At 45.2% G+C, this 21200-nt stretch overlaps 1 protein-coding gene across 1 annotated transcript in view; it reads left to right on the top strand.

The window, feature by feature from the left end:
* SPMAP2L (sperm microtubule associated protein 2 like) overlaps positions 1-21200 on the top strand; it is a 500125-nt gene that overhangs the window by 353206 nt on the left and 125719 nt on the right. The window lies entirely within an intron of this gene.

Genomic DNA, 21200 nt, shown 5'->3' on the forward strand with positions numbered 1-21200 from the left:
AAACAATACTATCATTTTATTTTCCACTGACTGACTGAGCCATAGAATCTATGGCAGGGCGTGGCTGGGTGATGTCATGGAGAAGGAGTGATGGGCACTGTAAGTGCGCATGTCATTTTGGCCTACTGTTTTAGGACGGCCAAACCAACATGCGCAGTTACATTTCTCCAACCCAGCTGTGTTGCACAGCTGGGTGGAGAAATGGCACAGGCTCCCTGTATCTGAGTGAGTGTTAGACTAGCCTGCTCAGGCCAATTCCGGTGCTTCTCTAATGCTTGGTATAGCATGAGAGCAGCATCTGGATTGGGTGGGGAGCCTGTGCTTTGTGCCACAGTGACTTTTGGAAGGAGAGGAGCATGGAGGCAGCCGGCAGCGCCAGCATCGCAGCAGCAACAGGTATGTTTTCCTTTAATTATTATTTCCCACAACCACCCCCCCACCACTTTAGGTTTGCTGTAGCTGCCACTGCTTACCATCCAACTCTTAATCAAGCCTTAAGTATCTCCACCATTTTATAAACATCAATCAGGAGGTTGCAAAGTCAGAGACCAAAGAAACAAGCAGTGGTGAATTAGTTAGAAGTGGCTTTTATATGTTAAAGCATGCAAACACAGGTATGTACAAATGCTGTGGCGGTAAATGCTTCCACTAGAGTCCTGACAAAAACATTTTTTTAAAGCTTGTGACCCAAAAAAAGGAGTGCTTTCTGTATACAATGTATGTATGAGATGAATATATGAAGTGTGGTGAGTGGGTATATTTTTCAAATGTAAAACAGTCCCTCATGTGAGTGCATTTTTCAAATGTAAAAAAGCATTTTTTGTGCATTGCAATGGAATCACTCCAAAAGAGGCAGAGTGACACACCATACAACCAATAGCATAAGGTGAGAGAATAACATTACTGTGGGTGGAGCTAAAGCCCACTGTATGTTTATTTTAAATGATTGGTAACATGCATTTTGCAGACAGCTATGTTATCAAGAGAAGCCTACCAAAGGAGTAGGTAGAAGTATTTCCCGTGTTTAGATTTTACAGGTCATCAATTATTACTGAAGTTACACTTTTTATCTTAGATGCACCAAAAGGAACTCATGTTTAATATGGTGTAAATCCATGACCGCATTCAGCTGACAGGAAAGTACATCCTTTATATAACCCTGACATTTTCTTATTTGCTTGCCTATAAGATAAGTCACATCTAAATATTTTTACTAAATACAGAAATGTTGAATTGTGAAACAATCCTTTGTAACCATGCTAGCATTCAGTCTTTCATTTACCAGTTACCATTTTGTTCTTCATACATTGTATTTGGTGAAGATTTGCATTATTCAGCACTAGTTTCTCCTGGGTCACAAAATGTCTTGTGAAATCAGACTTTTTCTGTCATGTGCATAAAGTGAGTGAGGGTGAGTAGAAGGTGCGTTACTGTTGCAATAAGAAATTGAGGGTCTTGAATTCTAAGAGAGCACACAGGAAGTTTAGTGGATGGTTCAATCAGAAAACACAGGCAAAGGTGGAGGATGATATGTATCTTATAAATTTGGCATTTACTTTGCAATACCAATAACACAAGAGTCTACAAACCTTTAATTTAATGTGTGGTGCTGCTGTATAACTCTCCTTGATGTGTCAGCTCTGTAGTCTACAGTGAATACCTCTTATACGTTTTAAAGCCTCCCTGAGCACTAATACATGCTACTAATCCTGTACTTCCAGTGAACAGTTGTCCTCAAGATGGCTGCCGCTGGGACTCAAGAATACAATTTTTATACTGTGCATCCCTTAGATAAAAATGAGAACAGTTGGCAAATGCTATCATTCCTCAAGAAGCAGAACTCAAACCCCATACCTCATCCATTTTACTGGTCCAGATTATTGAGGCGTTTCCAAGTAAGACAAGTTATATGTCAAATTTGAATGTGAAGCGAATCATAAATACAGTGTCACAGAATCAGATGCACAGGCATGCCTGACTAGTTAACAATGGCACATGGATGTCTTGGGGAATATTGCAATATGTAGAGCAGCTCAGATAGGCATTTAAAGGATTCCATTTAGTGCCAGCTGAGGTCGACATTGCAAGTGTTGTAATGCCTGAAAAGATGGCAATACTTGCAGGCTTGTGATTGATGCACCAGGAGTCCCACTGCCAGGAAAGAGCAGCAAGGTTGTAATGGTGTGGCTCAGTCTCACCTTCCTGCATGTACTGTGGAACCTTTCCTGCTCCAGTGACTTACAGGATCAACCTGCTGGTTGTGGATCACATTACAGATGTGGTCTGGTAGGTCAGATACCCTAGTGATGCTTGTCTGAAACTAAGAGGGAGATGCTTGGTAGTGCTGATCGTAGAATGGGCACTATTGGTGCGTCTGATGGACCTGTGTCTTTCAAACTGATGAGCACAGTGGCGACAGTCTTGAGACAACTTTAAGTTTAATGTCTGAGGTACATTATCTGTGCTCTAACCCAATCATCAACAGTGAGCTCTGATTGTTAGATTAGTTGGTGATATTATTTTGTATTGGCATTGGAAGTCAGAGCCAGTACTTGCAATGCTAGCCACACAATGACATCATTTCCATTGATGGATCTTCATAAGTTACAGCCCTTTTATAAAAGATGCAACTATCATAGGACACTTAGGCAGGCAGAGAACCATCTAAGCCACTGGCCATGAACCACACCCTGTGGTCCTGTTGGGTGTGTGCTGAACAAACCTGACCAAGAAACCCTTGTTGTAAATCCAACTTCTGTCACTGCTGAAGGCTCACTCTAGGGTTGCCACAATGATATTGATTGACTTTTAGTGACCTCTATGCACATGATGTTGAAGATGTTATAAAAGACTGAAAAGACTACTGCAGCAAGAGACGTGAAACTTGATCATTTTGACATAACTGTCCTTAGTTTGGACCTGTGTGTCAGTGCAGTGGAAGGCACAGCCAGGCAGCAATAAAAATAAATTGGTAGAGATAGTGTTCGAATGTAGAAGAGGACAGAGTACTTAGAAAACCAAATGAAAGTAGACAATGTGTACATTTTAGGATTTCACCGAAATCTGATGCACGGGACCTCAAGAGAACCTTAGAAGGTTTCACGAACACTTAATGGAGCAACAATTTGCTTTGTCACAGGAGAGGTTTCAGTTCGACACTGTGGAGTGTCACCGAATGGAATTGAAGAGACCAACACCCAGAGGAAGAAAAGGCTGGCAGACAATTATTGTACATTAGAGGTTATTAATCTAAAGATTTGAACTTGACAAGTGTCACAAAAAAAGGGAAAGGGGTCCCAAACATTGAACTATCCTAAGGAGAAAAGGCAAAGGGATCCTGTACCCAGCCAAACTAATTGTCATATGAGGGAATATGCATTTTCATTTTAGCGCAGAGCAGCATAGCTCTATACTGAAGGAATGTCTCTGAAGGGGAGGGCATGACGGTGGAGTTGACGAGTGAGATAACGAGGGATTTTATTTAAATTAGTGGTACGCCTAAATTATGTATCTTGTCAGTTATTTTTGAAAATTATGTGCATGCATGCCAAAGAGAAAGGATACAGAACTACCTAATGTGAGCCTCTGTGATCTGTCTCTTTGTAGTGTACCTTTGCTATTCAGTTCTGATTTGTGTTTTCGAGAACAGAGGGTTCCAAATGTAGATTGCAGTAGGCCTTGACTATAAGGAGCCATTTTTGTCTTTACCATAGTTTTGATACGATGTCCGGGTGGTGTGTCAGTTGATTTCATCTAACTAACTTAAATGGGCACTCCGGGAACAGAAATGGATCTCGACTGGGTTGTTGTTGGTTGGGCAGGGTATGATACATGAGGGAATTATTTGCCTTTATGTGAGTGTATAACGGGTCTTTATGCCCAAATGATGTACAGCAGGATAGCTGCTCGGGTTTTAAACAGTTCAAAGTAGCAAAACATAACGAAGAGCTATGTGTGTTGTCGTAATACAATTTTCTTTTGTTTTTTAAATACATATGGGACTTATTAAGGTCCAAATCTGAGGCCTTTTATTTGCAGTTAATGTTAGGGTTTGACGTTTTTTGCTTGTGGATTCCCTATGAACGAATGGACAGGGACTGACTACGTGTGTTTGGCACAAGCAACTAGGCATGTTCCCACTCATCTTGTGTTTCATTATTTGAACTCAATGTACTGGAAAGTTTTTGATTAAGTTCAATAAGGGCTTTTGTCGTAATTGTTTGCGATGTAGCAGCTTTTTGACATATGATATTGATAGATTGAGCTTGAAATAAATCCATTGGCTGAAATCTATTTATTGATTCATAGGCCAGGTATCTGGGTTCACGACAGGCTTGAGGCTTTAAGAATTGGAGAGTGAATTGCATGCAATTAAGTGAGGACTGACGAGGAGGCAATAGTATATTGTAGAGCTCCTCACAGTAAGAAAACAGGTTGGTGGATGCACTGGTGTCGAAACCCGGTTAATAAATAGGGATGACCTGGTCTCTTTTGTAAGTATAAATCGATAACTTTCGACAAGTATTAAGTGACTGATTGGTGTAATAGTACACATATGGGAAGATGCTATTACTTGCACCCCTCTTTTGGTAAATGGGTGTATAAAGCAGTGGCGGCCCGTCCTTTAGGGAACAAAGGTCAGCCTGACAGACACTCTTCATTTTCAGCTCAGACAGCCAGGAGTGAGACATGCGCGATTTGCGCACACTCCTGGCTGCCTGAGCTGAACTTAGCTTGGCTTAGGAGGTCACAGCTCCTATCGGCGCGACCTCCTCGGCTCAGCAAAGGTGCCTCGAGGCCCTCCCCTGGGTGACGAAGAAAGCGTCACCCATTGACACTCGCCCTGGGCGCTTCAGGTTTAAGCCCTGAAGTGCCCAGGGCGAGTGTCAAACAGTGACACTTTGTCACAGAGTGGGGTGCGGTCAGCAGTCTCACTGACCCCATCCCACTCTGTGACGAGGCTGGGACTGCTGCCTTCCCTCATTGGCTGACCTAAGGTCAGCCAATGAGGGAAGGCAGCAGTCCCAACCCTCCTGGGACCTGGAGGCTGAAGGTAAGTGTGTGTGTGTGTGTGATGTTTTAAAATGAATGTTTGGTGCGTGCGTGCATGTTTGAATGGTATGAGTGTTGTTGATGGATGTGCGTGCGTGCATGTCTGTGTGTGAAAGTATGAGTGTGTGTGTGTGTTTGTTTCCCGCCCACCCCCCTCCCTCCTACAGCTGCCAGCCACCACTGGTATAAAGGGGTGATTGTTCTTTGAATGAAACACAACAGATGAATAGGGTTTAGCCCCTCTTGTTTTATTATTTTTGGAGGAAATACCCGAGATTTGAAGATTTGTCTCCATCATTTGAAAACATGATTGTATAGTGGGGTACTTCCTCCGGGACGACCATTAAAGATTGTGTTTGACGAAAGATCGTTTCTGTTCATAGAGGTTTTTCACTATGGGAGATTATTTGTAACTAATCTGGGTGTGCCGTTGGAATTGGACACGCTCTTCTTGTATTTCTCGTTCCTACTGCTGTATTACATTATTTTGATTACGTAGCTATTGATGCTTTTGCTTCTCCTTTATATTACAACTTTGCAATGTTTGAATCTCCTCCTAACGGGGGATCTCTAGAGTTAATTTCTTTATGTTTTGCTTTATTTTATTTTTTAATGACGCAGGAGGGTGACTGTGCTGTTTGTTAGCATTGCATGGATATAGTTTATGTACTGCTATTCACGTTTTATTCCTATTTGATATCACCGTCACAGGTGTTATATCACTTCGGGTGTTGGAATGTTTTATATTTTTATATTTTGTATATGTATGAGAGTATCATTCCTACATCACTTTTGTTTAGTAGTATAATGGTGTGCATTGTCTGGTGAAAGGTAGCATCCACAGTTTAGGGTACATTTCAATACTGTTGATTAATTAAATTAAATTAATTAAAAACCGTTTTGCTAGTGGGAGAGCAGAATAAATGCGATCAGGCAAGCACAAATAACAATCCACCATGACAAAGAAATATATTGTGCTTGTAACATTGTATATAAACACCAACCATTATTATTCCCCCAAAGTTCCTGGTCCGTATTTAATCCGTCTTCAACAACTTTTAAACACATGATCTACATTGCCACTCTCCTTCTGAAGTACAGCTCCCTGTTTCCTCCCTGGGGATCTCTGAATACATGTTCAATCCTGTAAAACCTGAAATCTCTGTTAGGCCCCTGTGCGGCACAGTCTCTGGCGTGAACTGCTATTGGATATCTCTCATCTCCCTGTTTTAACGCCCTCGTATGTTTACTGAGTCTCTCTTTTAAGGCTCTTATAGTGCTTCCGATATAAAACCGATCGCACTTACACACTATAATATATATTACAAACTTGGTGTTGCAATTTATATGGAACGGATTTCAAAACTGTTATTGCAACCTTCTCAAATCTCTTTGTCTTGTGCATAGCCCATTTGCATACAACAAAATAGCTACATTTAAAGAAACCAAAAGTATGTTGTCGCATCCAATGATTATATGATTTTGATGTGGGATAACTTGGGCTCCTTATAGCTCTCAAAGATCTGCCCCTACGATAGGTGATATCTGGTCTGACCGTAGTACAGTCATACATTATGGGGGTCATTCTGACCCTGGCGGTCCAAGACCGCCAGGGCCACGAATGACGGAAGCACCGCCAACAGGCTGGCGGTGCTTCCAAGCCCATTCCGCCGCGGTCAGAAAACCGGGGCCGGCGGTTTCCCGCCGTTTTTGCCCCGGCTGGGCGAATCCGCTAGGGCAGCGCTGCAAGCAGCGCTGCCCTGGGGATTCTGACCCCCTTACCGCCAGCCTGTTTCTGGCGGTTGTCACCGCCGGGAAGAGGCTGGCGGTAAGGGGTGTCCTGGGGCCCCTGGGGGCCCCTGCACTGCCCATGGGCCACTGGCATGGGCAGTGCAGGGGCCCCCTAACAGGGCCCCATGAAGCTTTTCACTGTCTGCCTAGGTGACAGTGAAAAGCGCGACGAGTGCAACTGCACCCGTCGCACCGCCGCAACACCGCCGGCTCCATTCGGAGCCGGCTCCTGTGTTGCAGCCCCCATTCCCGATGGGCCGGCCGGCGCTAACTTGGTTAGCGCCCGCCGGCCCAGCGGGAATGTCGGAATGAGGGAAGCGGTATTTTGGCCAAATGCCGGTTCCCGCCTGGCGGGCGCTATGTCTGCATGTAAAATATGCCAATGTTTCTGGATATTACTGATTAAAACATTAGGCATCCATGTATAATCTGTGATTAATCTGACCTGTTCTTGTTTCCATTTCTTTTTTGTGGTTACCATTGACGCTTCACTCGTTTTTACCTTAAAAAATATTTTCCCATGCCACTCTGATATCTCATGCTGCGTACCCTCTTTGTACAAATGTACTTCCATATCACGTATACAATCATGAAATTCAAGTTCATAGCTATAAGTGCATCTAGCACACATCATCTCTCCATATGGGATTGCTCTGATTTGATGTCTTGGATCCGCACGGGATGCACGCAAGATAGAATTGCATGAAGTTGTTTTACAATATAGTCTGCTGTGTATTGTATTATTCTCAATAAGCAGTTCCACATCTAAAAAGACAATTCTGTCTCCACTGTATTGTGTGTGAATTAAATGTTTGCATAATTCGTATTAAGATGATCTAAAAACTCCTGTAGTTTCTGTGTAGTCCCTGCCCATATCATAAAGCAGTCGTCAATGTAACGTCCACAATATAAAATGGAATTGATCCATCTTGTGCCCCTTTGGCCCCAGATCCACTCCTCCTCGAGCCACCCCATAAAGAGGTTTGCATAGGAAGGAGTGAATCTGAAGCCCATGGCCACACTTTGTATTTGTCTGTACCAATCATTTTTGAAGAGAAAGACATTATTACTTAGAGTTAAATCATTCATAGACAATAGCATTTCTGTATGTTTCCACAAACTGGCAGATCTAGTACTCAGAGCGTGTCATAATACTTGCATCCCTGTATTATATTTTATACACGTGTATAATGACACGACATCCACTGCCACCATTATCATTTCAGCTTCCCAGTAAACATCACTGAGTAAACTCAATATACGTTTGGTGTGTTTTATGAACGAAGGAAGATTTGACACAAAGGGCTGTAAAAATATATCTACAAATTCAGAAAGTCTTTCCGTAGGTCCCCTAATGCCAGACACAATGGATCTGCCCGCTAGAAAGGGGTGATCTTTGTGTACTTTATGGAGACTCTATAGGCAGGGGTATCTAGGACGATCCAACCGCAAATACATGTATTTGTCTTCATCCAACAAACATTTGTCATGCCACATCTTAAGACATTTGTTAATCCTACTAGAAAGGTCAAATATTGGGTTAGAGGTCAATTTCTCATGACAATCCACATCATTTAGTTGTGAGTATACTTCTTGTTTGTAATCACAGCAGTTCATCATCATTGCCTCCCTTGTCGGCCTCTCTAATAATAAGGCTGGTGTCCTTCTGTGATAACTTTAGGGCACGTGTTTCCCATGGGTGATGTTATCTCTACTTTTGCCATATTCTGACCCCTTGCTTTGACTGAATTTGTCCAGGTCCCCACAAATAAGTTTATAGAAAACATCTATATTGTTACTACTCATGAGACTTGGTGCCCATCGCAATTTATTTTTTAAGCCACTCATTACATTTGTGTCTGTGTATATTTAGACCATCTAGTACCTTGGCTACTGTGATGAGATCATCCTCATAGTCTGTAATGGATATTAGTGTCTCTGTATCTCACATATCTTGTATGGAGAAAGCACTGCAGTCCACATCTGTATTTAACATGGCTGGTCCTTTATTAGGCTGAGGGTTCAATTTAAAATAATTGTTCAATTTGAGGCGTCTAATGTATTTGAATAAATACATTTTTAATTTACAAATGACACTTCCACTTACTGGGCAAAAACCCAACCCTTTCTTCAAGAGTGAAATTATATCAGTAGTTAGTGTCTTGTCTGATAAGTTAATTATTGCCACCTCCTTTTCAGGATCCATTTTTATGTCTTTCTGTCCCATGACCTGTTCTTCATGCCCTTTCTCTCTTCTGAAACCGCCTCCACTTTTTCCCCTCAAGCTTTTCTTGTCGTATTCATTCTCCTGGTTTGTTCCTGATTCCCACATTTGATACGTTGTACTTCCCATTAATAAATACTTTCATTAGCAAATGTATTTTGTAAGGATGTTCCTTCACCTCCATAGGTATCACTTTTACTCATGGGTGGAGCACTGAGGAAGGCAGAGATAAAACTAACTGATCCTGTCTCTTGTGCCTTACTATTTCCCTCCATCTGTACCAGATGATCATGTTGCTTAGAGAAAGTGAAAATTCTACCACTACGATAATCAACCTCATCCCTTTTTAGCTTTCTTGCTTTTCTTTGTTTTATATCATCTTAAGGTTTGAATAAGATATCATTCAGAATCTGATAATTCTTAGTGGTTGGTTAAGCTCGGTTTAAATCCTTCATCTCCATTTTTAAGACTGAAATTCCTGCTGTAATCTGGAGACCTTTCTATCTGCATTTTCAATTAGAATATCCACAATTTTTATAATTCTTGTAAATTTCTGCAGTCAGCCCATGAGACTCTTGGGCTTCTCCCCTTGGGAACCCTTCTATTGCTGTGATGATTTAGTCAAGAGTTAAAGGAGCGACCAATGGCGATCTCATGTCATCCTCATACCATGCCAGAGATATGTCCCTAAAGTATTTCAAGATATCTGATTCCTGTCCACTCTGGAGGCATATAATTGGGTTCAGTATGATCAAATTCCTGCGGTACGTCTTTTTTTTTTTTTAAATCTGTTTATTAATCTTTATGCACACACAACAGTACATTTTGCTATTAATAATTTTGCGATCTGTTTACATACAATTATGGGCTTGTACAGCGCGATTGCGCAATGAAGTGCTAAAAATACAACTTGAAACTGTGCAACAAATGATTAAAGTCACAACTAAACACCGCTAATATCACACCTGGTGCTGGCTACACCAATTGGAGGGTATGGGGGAAAAGAGAAGGACACCTCTATTGTGTATGGGGGCCGGGGAGTCATAGTTGAGGTATGAATTGTGGGGCAGGAAGGGGCGCATAGCCAATCTAGTAATAAGCAAGGCTAGGCATGGGTTGCATAAGAGCATAGCCGTAGGAGGAGCATCCTGAAGTGTTACGTTGTTGCATTAAGGGGGGAAATGAGGAAGTTAATATAGAGAATGAGTGATGGTGGGGCAGCTGAGAGTAGCGTGATATAAATATTGAACAAAAAGATATTACATGTACAGTTACTAGTTTGGGGGGGTATGTGTCATCCCTAGCTTCTATCGCTACCACAAAAGTGTCCCAGACTTCGGGGCCATCTTGTAGTAGGCCTTTATGTTGTAATGAGCGTAGTGTCTGAGCTTCGGCTTGTGCCCGACTATGTAAGTCGCGGAGCCAAGCAGAATGGGATGGAACGTGTGGGGCCTTCCAGTGTGTAGCTATTAGGCGCTTGAAGACAACAAATGCTAGATCGATAAATCTGTGTAGATGTTTATCTCTTTTGGTTCGGTGACGTATGCCAAGTAAACAAGAGTCTGGGGTGGGCAACAAAGTGTGGGACGAAATGTCTGCTGTGACGTCCGTCACGTGGTGCCAAGCCGAGTTTATTGAGTGGCAGCTCCAGACCATGTGGTAAAAGTCTGCTGCCGGAGTAGCGCATCTGGGACATGTCAGGTTTGTGCTCAGGTATATTCTTTGGATGCCGGCCGGGGATAGGAAGGGGTGGTGAATATAATTGAATTGGGTGTATCGCAATCGGGGATTGCGGGATATTGACTTGATCATTGTGAGAGCCGCGACCCAAGTTTTTTGTGGTAATGGTGAAGGGAGGACGGAATCCCAGTGTGCTTTAGCAAGCGGCAGGGCAGAGCAGACTTCAGCTAGCAGTTCTTTATATAGTTTAGTTATGATGCCTTTTGTGCTACCTATGGTAAGGATAGTGGTAAGTAATTGGGACTCAGGTGGTTCGTTGTTGCCAGAACCCCAGAGGTTATTGAGTAGCCGTTTAATGGCGCTATACATCAAAAAGGCTCCAGTGTGCATAACCCCAGCGACCACTAGTTCCGCAAAGGTGCGCATTGTGGAGCTAGAGTAGTAATCGCCCACATTCAGTGTACTTATGTCCTGTGTATCATGGTGTGATGAGAGTATTTGGGTGCCCGGCAACTGAAACAGCGGTAACAGAGGGGAATAAGGAGGTGAGGGGGTCTTGCTTTGAACGTACCTACGCCAGCAGAAACGAGCTGCCTCCAACAATATGGGTTTTGAGGGTAAGCGGTTAGGGCCGGATAAAAGTGAGGACAGTATTGTTTGCGGGGCTATATATGCCTGCAGCATTATGCATTCGGGAGGAGGAGTTTCCCTGAGCCATGTGGATAACCACAACAGCTGAGCAGCTGCATAATATCTTTCGAAGTTAGGCATGCCCAGACCACCCTCTTCTTGCGGATATTGTGTTATAGCTAACGCTATTCTGCGTCTGTCTTTGCCCCAGAGCAGGTCGGTTAATAATGAGTGCAGTTTACTAAAAAAACGAGCGTGGCAAACATAGTGGGAGGGCAGTAAAATAATATAAGAACCTGGGGAGGATGAGCATTTTGGCTATTGCTACCCGACCCATGGGGGATAGGGGCAGTGACCTCCAAAACGATAATGAGCTGCGGGTAGAACTGAGTGCCCTGTCAATATTGCCCTCTTTCAGATCGGCAATGGAGTGATAAATTTGTATCCCGAGATATTTAAAGGTAGTGTGTGACCATGGCAGTTGATATTGCGGTAATACCATGTGAAGGTCGATTGGTATGGGGGTAAGGGGAAAAATACTTGACTTGGACCAGTTGACTCGTAGACCAGAGGCGAGAGCGAAGGAGTCAAGCACTAGCAACACCCTTGCCATGGAGGTGGAGTGATTACGCAGGTATATCAGGGCATCATCTGCGTATAAGGATATAATATGATGTGTGTTAGATTCAGTGATGCCCCATATGTGTGCGTAGCTATGTAGCTTAATTGCTAATGGTTCCATAGCTATAGCGAATAATAAAGGGGATAATGGACAACCTTATCTTGTACCTCTGCCTATGGGGAATGCTTCAGAAATAGCACGTCCATTTTTTACTCGAGCTGTGGGTTCGGAGTAGAGCGTTTTGATCCATCTAATGAAACAGGAGCCAAATCCAAACGCTTTGAGTGTGCGTAGAAGATAATTCCAGCTCAACGTATCGAACGCTTTTTCAATATCTAGGGAAAGGGCCACTGCTTCTAATTCTGTATTGCTGTGCATTATGTGGAGTAGTCTTCTAATATTTAAAAAGGTGCTTCTCCCTGGAATAAAGCCAGACTGACCAGAGTGTATTAAGCTTGATAGGTAAGGGAGTAGCCTGTTTGCCAATATTTTCCCCAATAGTTTGCAGTCTATGTTGAGAAGAAAGAGCGGTCTGTATGATTTAACATTGAGAGGATCGCGGCCCGCCTTCGGAAGGACGACTATTAGAGCTTCGCACATGGAGTTTGGCAATTGTAATTTATTACGCGCTTCGTTGAATACCTCTATGAGTGGTTGTAGGAGGTGAGTCGCATGGGAGTTATAATACTCTACCGGTAGGCCATCTGAGCCAGGCGTTTTGCTACGTGCCATTTGTGCCAGAGCTGAGCGCAGTTCTTCTATAGTAATGGGACCGTCTAAAGTGGCGCCATTGTCAGTGATATGTTGGTTTTGGGAGACGAGTGATAATATATCAGCTAATTGGTGCTCTGATGGGGGGAAGGAGGCGTATATAGGGTGCGATAATAGGTGGAGAAGGCTTCGTTGATTCCTGCTTGGGTGTTGATAATGACGTCGGAGTTCAGGCGTATCGCACCAATGGGTGATGATTGCGAGGGTTGGCGGGTCAGCCACTCTAACAGTCTACCTGATCTATCCCCCTCAGCGTGTTGTCGTGTCATGTAGTGTCTGTAGTCGTGCTTACATAGTCTGGTGTCTACTTCTCTATGGGCAGCTCTAAGCAAGTTCAGTGCTGCTAGTGTGGACTCGTTACTGGAGACCTCAACCTCTGCTTTGCGGAGTTTAACCTCCAGAACTTGTAGGGGCATATTTATACTCTGTTTGCGCCGAATGTGCGTCAAAAAGTTTGACGCACATTCGGCGCAAACACTGCCCCATATTTATACTTTGACGTCCGACGCAGCGGGCGTCAAAGTTCCACCATGTGCCCTATTTTTTAGAAGAGTGAACCAGCCTTGCATTAATTATATGCAAGGTAGGCATTCCCTTCATTTTGACGCACAGGAGGGGGCAGGCCTTAAAAAACGGCGCCCAGCCTGATGGGCGCAGTTTTTTAACGCTTGGGTCAGAGCAGGCGTTAAGGGACCTGTGGGCTCAGAAGGAGCCCAGAGGTGCCCTCCCATGCCCCCAGGGACACCCCCTGCCACCCTTGCCCACCCCAGGGAAAGAAAGGTAAGTGCAGGTAGGTATTTTTTTTCGTATTTTTTTTGTGGCATAGGGGGGCCTGACTTGTGCCCCCCTACATGCCACTATGCCCAATGACCATGCCCAGGGGACATAAGTTGGGCAAGGGGGCATGACTCCTGTCTTTGCTAAAACAGGAGTCATTTCAATGGGGGTTGGGCATCGAAAAAAATGGCGCAAATCGGGTTGAGGCGAAAATTTTGCCTCAGCCTGACTTGCCCCATTTTTTGACGCCCAAGCTCCATTTTCCCCTACGCCGGCGCTGCCTGGTGTGAGTCATTTTTTTTGACGCACACCAGTCAGCTCCGCCGGCTAACGTCATTCAATAAATAAGGCACCCGCATGGCGCTTTGGAATGGCGTTAGCCAGCGTTAAAAAAATTTACGCACAACTGCGTTGGTGCAGTTGTGCATCAAAAAGTATAAATATGGCCCGTAGTTCTTTGGTGAGTGTCCTTCCTACCCCCACTGTGGCCGCGAGGCAGTGTCCGCGTATTACCGCTTTGTGGGCATCCCACTCTATAGCGCAAGATGAGGTTGTATTTTTATTCAGTGAGAAGTAATCAGCCAGTCGCTTGGACATTTCTGCGTGGAAGGGGGGGTCTAAGAGAGCTTCTGTCTGCAGTCGCCATGTTGGTATGCGAGTGTGCATGTTGCCCCAGGCCATTATTGCGCAGAGCGGGTTATGATCTGATATGGTGCGTGCCAGGTATTCGGTCGTGCACACTTTCTGGATTACGGCTGCGGATACAAAAATCATGTCTATTCTGGTATGTAACTTATGTACAGAGGAGTAATAAGAATATTCGCGGTGGATGGGGTGGCCTACCCTCCAGATGTCTCTCAAACCGTTGTTGGAGGCCCAGCTTGCCAGTGCCTGCGAGGCACAATTAGATGGAGCCGAGGCGAGTGGGGGAAATGAGTGGTCTATTTGAGTATCTAGGACGCTGTTAAAGTCGCCCCCCCATATACACTCTAGTGTGGGATCACTAAGATTGCCAGTGGTGAGCGTACTCAGGAAGTCGCGTTGATTTGAATCTGGGGAGTATAGCGCTACCAGCGCTAAGGGGGACCCGTCGAGGACGCCTTCTAGTATGACGTGTCTGCCGTTTGGGTCGCATTGTGTGCGAAATGTGATAAATGGGACCCCAGGTGCAATCCAGATCGTCACCCCACAAGCAAAAGACGAGGAAGTGTTGCTGTGCAATTGTCCTTTCCATTTTGAGCGTGTGCTTTCCAACGTTTAGAGAGGTGTGTCTCTTGTACTAGGGCTATGTGTACCTGATGTCTCTTAAGAAATGCATGAATCCTTTGCCGCTTACGCGGTGTTGCCATACCTTTGATATTCCATGTGAGTATCTTATATTTCAAGATACCTTGCTGAGTTTGGGAGGCCATGAGGCAATTATAGATTTAATAAAACCGGAAAGGTGTATGTCTTCCGTCCCCATTGGGGAAATATTGTGTTGATTACCCTCCAAGGCTAGCCAGTTAATATCCTTAGTGTTGTTAAATGTAAACCTATTGATATGGTAAATGTGACATGCGCATCTATTACTGTGTTTACGATTAATTAGCGTGTGACAAAACCAACAACCAAAAAAAATGCACTCAAAAACAATATATAACATCAACTGAAATAATGGAGAATCGAAAAAAATTCCAGCGATTGCCGGCTTGGGAGAACAGTCCATATGGAGCAGGGGTTGCTGAAGGGCGTTAATTCAAAGTCATGGAATTACCCTGCCCGAGTTGCTCACAAGATCACAAGCGGGCAGCGCGCTGCAACGAAGGATCAGTGGTGCCGCCAGGCCATTTCTGAACAGCTGCCGGAGGGAGGCCATATTATTGTATATAAGGAGCGGAAATAGGTGGTGCTTAATTGGCTTAGCAACTATCGCCTGCTGTGTGCGGCGTGAGAGTAGGTCCCCGTGTAGATTCCGCCGAGTCAGAGTTTACGTCGTGATCTGGTTCCCCATCAGTTTGAGTGGACAGGACTGTTGGCGACGTATTAAGATGGTGTCCTTTTACTTCCTGTTGGTCACTTCCTGTTTTTTGGTAGTTAAGGGATGTGTTTTCTTCCTTTCTTTGCGCTGCAACACTTTCTGTTTGGATGGTGTCTTCGCTCCTGATTCCTTGCCTTACGGTTCTGGATTTCGTCAATTCTGTGTTACCTGAATTTTGTTTATTTTGATTCCTGTTCTTTTGTTCTTGTTTTCAGGAATCATTCTGTTTGAAGGTTTTTTCCCCTTTTGTAGGTTTTTTTTCCCTCTGGCGCTATTTCTGAAGGGCACGGTCTGTTCTTGGCGTTTCCATTGACTACAGCACCGTGGCTACCAGAAAGAGTCGCCCCTTTCTGGGCCAAAGCCGAACACTCAAGACCCACGCCACTCGATCTGCGGATTCCAGGCGCAAGCAGCACGTGAGTCGTGACAGATTGCAGCGCCCAACCATCCCGACGTCCTCTAACACCATGGATGACACAGTGGCGGCTGCTGCAGATCCTGATCAATCTCTTCTGACAACAATTCAGCAACAAGCTCAGGAATTGCAACAACTACGCAATGAGAATGCTGCGTTACGACAGGCTTTGGCTTTCCGCAGTGGTGATGTTCCGACTATCTCCGCTTCTACTCCTCGTTTTTCCGGTGAACCAACCAAACTACGTGAGTTCCTTGATGCATTAACGGTGTACTTCGCCTTCCGACCTACCCAATTCTCCCATGACAGGATAAAGGTGGGTTATCTTATCAGTGCTTTATCCGGTCCTGCCTTGGCCTGGCCAACCCCGATGGTATCATCCAACGATCCGGTATTGTCGGACTATTCCACCTTCGTGAATCGCTTCAAACAAATGTTTTGTCGTCCAGGATTGGAGGCCTCTGCGGAAGAAGCCTTATGCGACATCCAATAAGGCTCACAAGATGTCCTTCAATATATTACACGTTTTCGTCAGCTAGCGGCAGAGACCACCTGGGTGGAACGTACTCTGGTGACTTTGTTTCGAAGAGGACTCAAAGAAGAAATAAAAGATGAATTAGTACATTCCACCAGAGTTGAAGATCTTCGTGGCCTGATGGATCAAGCACTTTCCATCGAGTACCGTCTTCAAGAACGAAGATTGGAGAAGAGAAGGAGTAGAGGGTCTTCCCAGCCAAGCACTTCACGAGTTTATCTGTATCGTTCTGAGGAACCTCGCCCTCCTGCTAGAGACATCGAGGGGGAACCCATGCAAGTGGATACTACTCGAGGCCCGCTCTCCGCTAGTGAGCGGGAAGACAGACGTAAGAAAGGGTTGTGCCTGTACTGTGGTTCTGCTGGTCACATGCTTCGTACCTGCCCTGTACGTCCGCCAAGGCCATCGGGAAACGCCACTTCCCGTCCTCTGTAAGAAGGGAGGGGACGGGATCATCGGCTATACCTTCCATTAGTTCCTTTAATGACAATACGACATCCTTGTTCATGTTACCTGTCATGTTACAACTACCTGACGGCCGTCAAGAAAAGACTATGGCATTACTAGATTGTGGTGCTAGTGGTATTTACATGGATAAGACTTGGGCCACTACTCAACAAATTCCAACACAACCCACAGAAATTCCCGAACAAGTGCACACAGTGGATGGATCCTTGATATCCTCTGGTCCAGTTGATACTACTACCCTGATGTTAAGTTTACAGTTTGTTAACCATCAAGAACACATCTCCTTTGATCTCATATCATCCCCCAACCATACCATCATTCTTGGAATTCCGTGGTTCATAAGACATAATCCGTATGTGAATTGGGTAACTCGGACTATTTCCTTGTCTTCACAGTTTTGTCATGAGAACTGTTTTGCTTCCGACAAGTATTGGTCACCGAAAAGATTAACACCTACTGAAAGTACTACCGGTTATTCCATTAATACTGTCCAAGGAGTCCCTGAACACTATTTAGAGTTTCAAGATGTGTTCCAAAAACCATCCAGACCTGTGTTACCTCCACATCGAGACTACGATTGTGCTATTCCCTTGGAACCTGGCACTATCGTTCCTATTGGGAGGATGTATTCCCTCACGGAACCCGAAAAGGAAATTCTAAAAGAGTATCTGGAAGAAAATGTACAGAGTGGGCTTATTGTTCCATCGTCTTCTCCGGCAGGGGCTCCTCTCTTTTTTGTACCCAAGAAGACAAAGGATCTTCGTCCTTGCCTGGATTTTCGAGGCCTGAATAAGATAACTATTAAGGATCGTTATCCTTTGCCTCTCATCAAGGATATTCTAGAAGCAGTCAGAGGGGCTCAACGTTTTACCAAACTGGATCTACGGGGAGCCTACCACCTTTTACGCATCAAAGAAGGAGACGAGTGGAAAACAGCTTTCCGGACCCCATTTGGTCACTTTGAGTACAAAGTTATGCCTTTTGGTCTCACTAATGCCCCCGCAATCTTCCAGAGATTTATGGACTCAGTGTTTTCTGACCTTTTGAACCAGACAGTTGTAATTTACTTAGACGATATTCTTATTTATTCTAGACGTCCCGAACTCCATTCTTCCCATGTGAAACAAGTCCTTCAAAGACTCCGGGCACATCAACTATCTTGCAAACCAGAAAAGTGTGAGTTCGACAAAACGGAAGTCAAATATCTGGGTTATCATTTAAGTCCCACCGGCATAGCTATGGATCAAGAAAAAGTACAAGCCATTCTCGATCGGCCTTCTCCTTCTTCTATTAAAGAAACACAATGTTTTCTAGGATTAGCAAACTTTTATCGGCAATTCATCTTAGACTTTGCGAAACAGACTAGCCACATAACTCACACTTTAAAGAAGGAAAATTTAACGAAAGGGTTTGTCTGGACTAAGGCGGCTGAAACAGCTTTTCAAGATTTAAAGAAGGCTTTCACTCAAGCCCCCATCTTAAGACATCCAGATACCAACAAACAATTTATTGTAGTTACCGATGCTTCCGAAAGAGCCATCGGAGCTGTCTTACTCCAACAACAAGAAGATGATGGTCTTGAACATCCTGTTTTCTATTTGTCTCATATACTCTCTACAGCAGAACAACATTACTCAGTACTTGAAAGGGAATTATTGGCTCTGAAAACAGCCTGCCTAGAATGGAGACAGTTTCTGATGGGTTCCAAGGAGCCTTTTGAGGTGAGAACAGACCACCGTAATCTACGATGCTTACGTAATTTTGTATGCCAGAATAGTCGCCAGGCTCGTCAGGCCTTTTTCTTCAGTCAGTATGATTTTTACATCACTTATATTCCTGGATCCCAAAACATTCTGGCTGATGCTCTGTCTCGCCGTTATCCAGATTGTACTCCTTCCCCATCTCAGTATCTACTGGAACCTAGTAAGATCATTGGAGTAGCTCAGTCTTTCCTGGAGGAGGTACAACTGGAATACTCCAGCCTGTCTGACCGCGAAGTAGAGAAACTAAGACCCTTTTTATGTAAGAGACAAGGATATTATTATTATCAGAATCTGTTATTCCTGTCTACTAACAGAGTTAGAGAAAAAGCATTACAAATGTGCCATGATTCGCCGGTTGCTGGTCATAGAGGTATCAAGGCCACACAAGAACTTCTTTCGCGATTTTTCTGGTGGCCTACCTGGAAGCCGGATGTTGAAAGATACGTTCAGGCTTGTCCCATATGTGCTCAAGTCAAGATTCCCCGTACCAGACCTGCAGGATTGCTACAGCCTTTGCCTGTTCCACCAGCTCCATGGCACACCATTTCTACTGATTTCATGTGTTCGCTCCCACCATCAGCAGGAAACAGGGTTATCATGGTCACTGTGGATTCCTTTACTAAGATGGCTCACTTCACTGCCCTGAAAAAGCTACCTACATCTCAAGAACTAAGCCAGATATTTATCGACCATATCTTCCGTCTCCATGGACTTCCACATACCATTGTATCTGATAGAGGACCTCAGTACATTTCCCGGTTTTGGAGATATTTTTGTAAGACACTTAGGGGGTCATTCTGAGCCGCCCGCCAAGCGGGAACGGTCAGAATACCGCTGCGCGGTCAAAAGACCGCCGCGGTAATTCTGAGTTTCCCGCTGGGCTGGTGGGCGACCGCCAGAAGGCCGCCCGCCAGCCCAGCGGGAAACCCCCTTCCATGAGGATGCCGGCTCCGAATGGAGCCGGCAGAGTGGAAGGGGTGCGAAGGGTGCAGTTGCACCCGTTGCGCTTTTCAGTGTCTGCTTGGCCAATGGACAGACCGAGCGTCTGAACCAAGGATTAGAGCAATACCTTCGCTGTTTTTGCAATTCTACCCAAAGCAACTGGAACACTTATCTCCCTATTGCTGAATTTTCCTACAATAATACTGTCCATAGTGCCTCCAAGGTCACTCCTTTTTTCTGTTCTTATGGCTATCATCCTACCTCTTTTCCTACTTCTCCTCGGTCTACCTCTCCTCTGCCCGCTATTACTTCTCTTTCCAAACGACTTCTACAAATCCATAGACTAATTCGATCCAATTTGTTGAACACCAAGAGATATATGAAGAAAGTAGCAGACAAGAAACGTAGGACCACTCCAGACTATCACCTGCAAGATAAAGGGCCTGATTCCAACTCCGCCGCCCGCCAAAGTCCCGCCGACAAATGACCGCACCGCAGTCAGAAGACCGCGGCGGCCATTCTTACATTTCCGCTGGGCCGGCGGGCGCTCTCCAAAAGAGCGCCCGCCGGCCCAGCGGAAATGCCCCTGCAACAAGGATGCCGGCTCCGAATGGAGCCGGCGGAGTTGCAGGGGTGCGACGGGTGCAGTGGCACCTGTCGCGTATTTCAGTGTCTGCATTGCAGACACTGAAATACTTTGTGGGGCCCTCTTACGGGGGCCCCTGCAGTGCCCATGCCATTGGCATGGGCACTGCAGGGGCCCCGCGGCACCCCCTACCGCCATCCTGTTCCTGGCGGGAGACCCGCCAGGAACAGGATGGCGGTAGGGAGTGTCAGAATCCCCATGGCGGCGGAGCGTGCTCCGCCGCCATGGAGGATTCTGTAGGGCAGTGGTAAACCGGCGGGAGACCGCCGGTTTACCCTTTCTGGCCGCGGCTGAACCGCCGCGGTCAGAATGCCCTTGGGAGCACCGCCAGCCTGTTGGCGGTGCTCCCGTGGTCGGTGACCCTGGCGGTCACCGGCCGCCAGGGTCAGAATGACCCCCAAAGTCTGGCTTTCATCCAAATTCTTGCCCTCACGCCTTTCACAGAACAAGTTCACTCCTCGCTACTACGGGCCTTTCCGTATTCTTCAGTTGATTAATCCTGTCACTGTCCGTCTTCACTTGCCTCATACATGGAAGATTCACCCAGTCTTTCATGTTTCCCAGCTCAAACCTTATGTACCTGACCCTTACTCTCGTCAGTTTCCTTGTCCTCCTCCTGTATTAGTGGATGATGTTCCTGAATATGAGGTACAGGAAATTTGTGACTCTCGTCTTTTTCACAAACGTCTTCAGTATCTGATTCATTGGAAGGGTTATCCTCTCAGTGAATGCTCTTGGAAAGATGCATTTTCTGTTCACGCACCTCTTCTGATTCAGCGCTTTCACCGTTTATTCCCCCTCAAACCTGGGCCTTCGGGAGGGGGACCTACTGTCACGCCGCGTGGTGCGGCGCGAGCCGAACAT

Source organism: Pleurodeles waltl, chromosome 1_2 (assembly GCF_031143425.1).
Source record: "Pleurodeles waltl isolate 20211129_DDA chromosome 1_2, aPleWal1.hap1.20221129, whole genome shotgun sequence".
Taxonomy (NCBI): Eukaryota; Metazoa; Chordata; class Amphibia; order Caudata; family Salamandridae; genus Pleurodeles; species Pleurodeles waltl.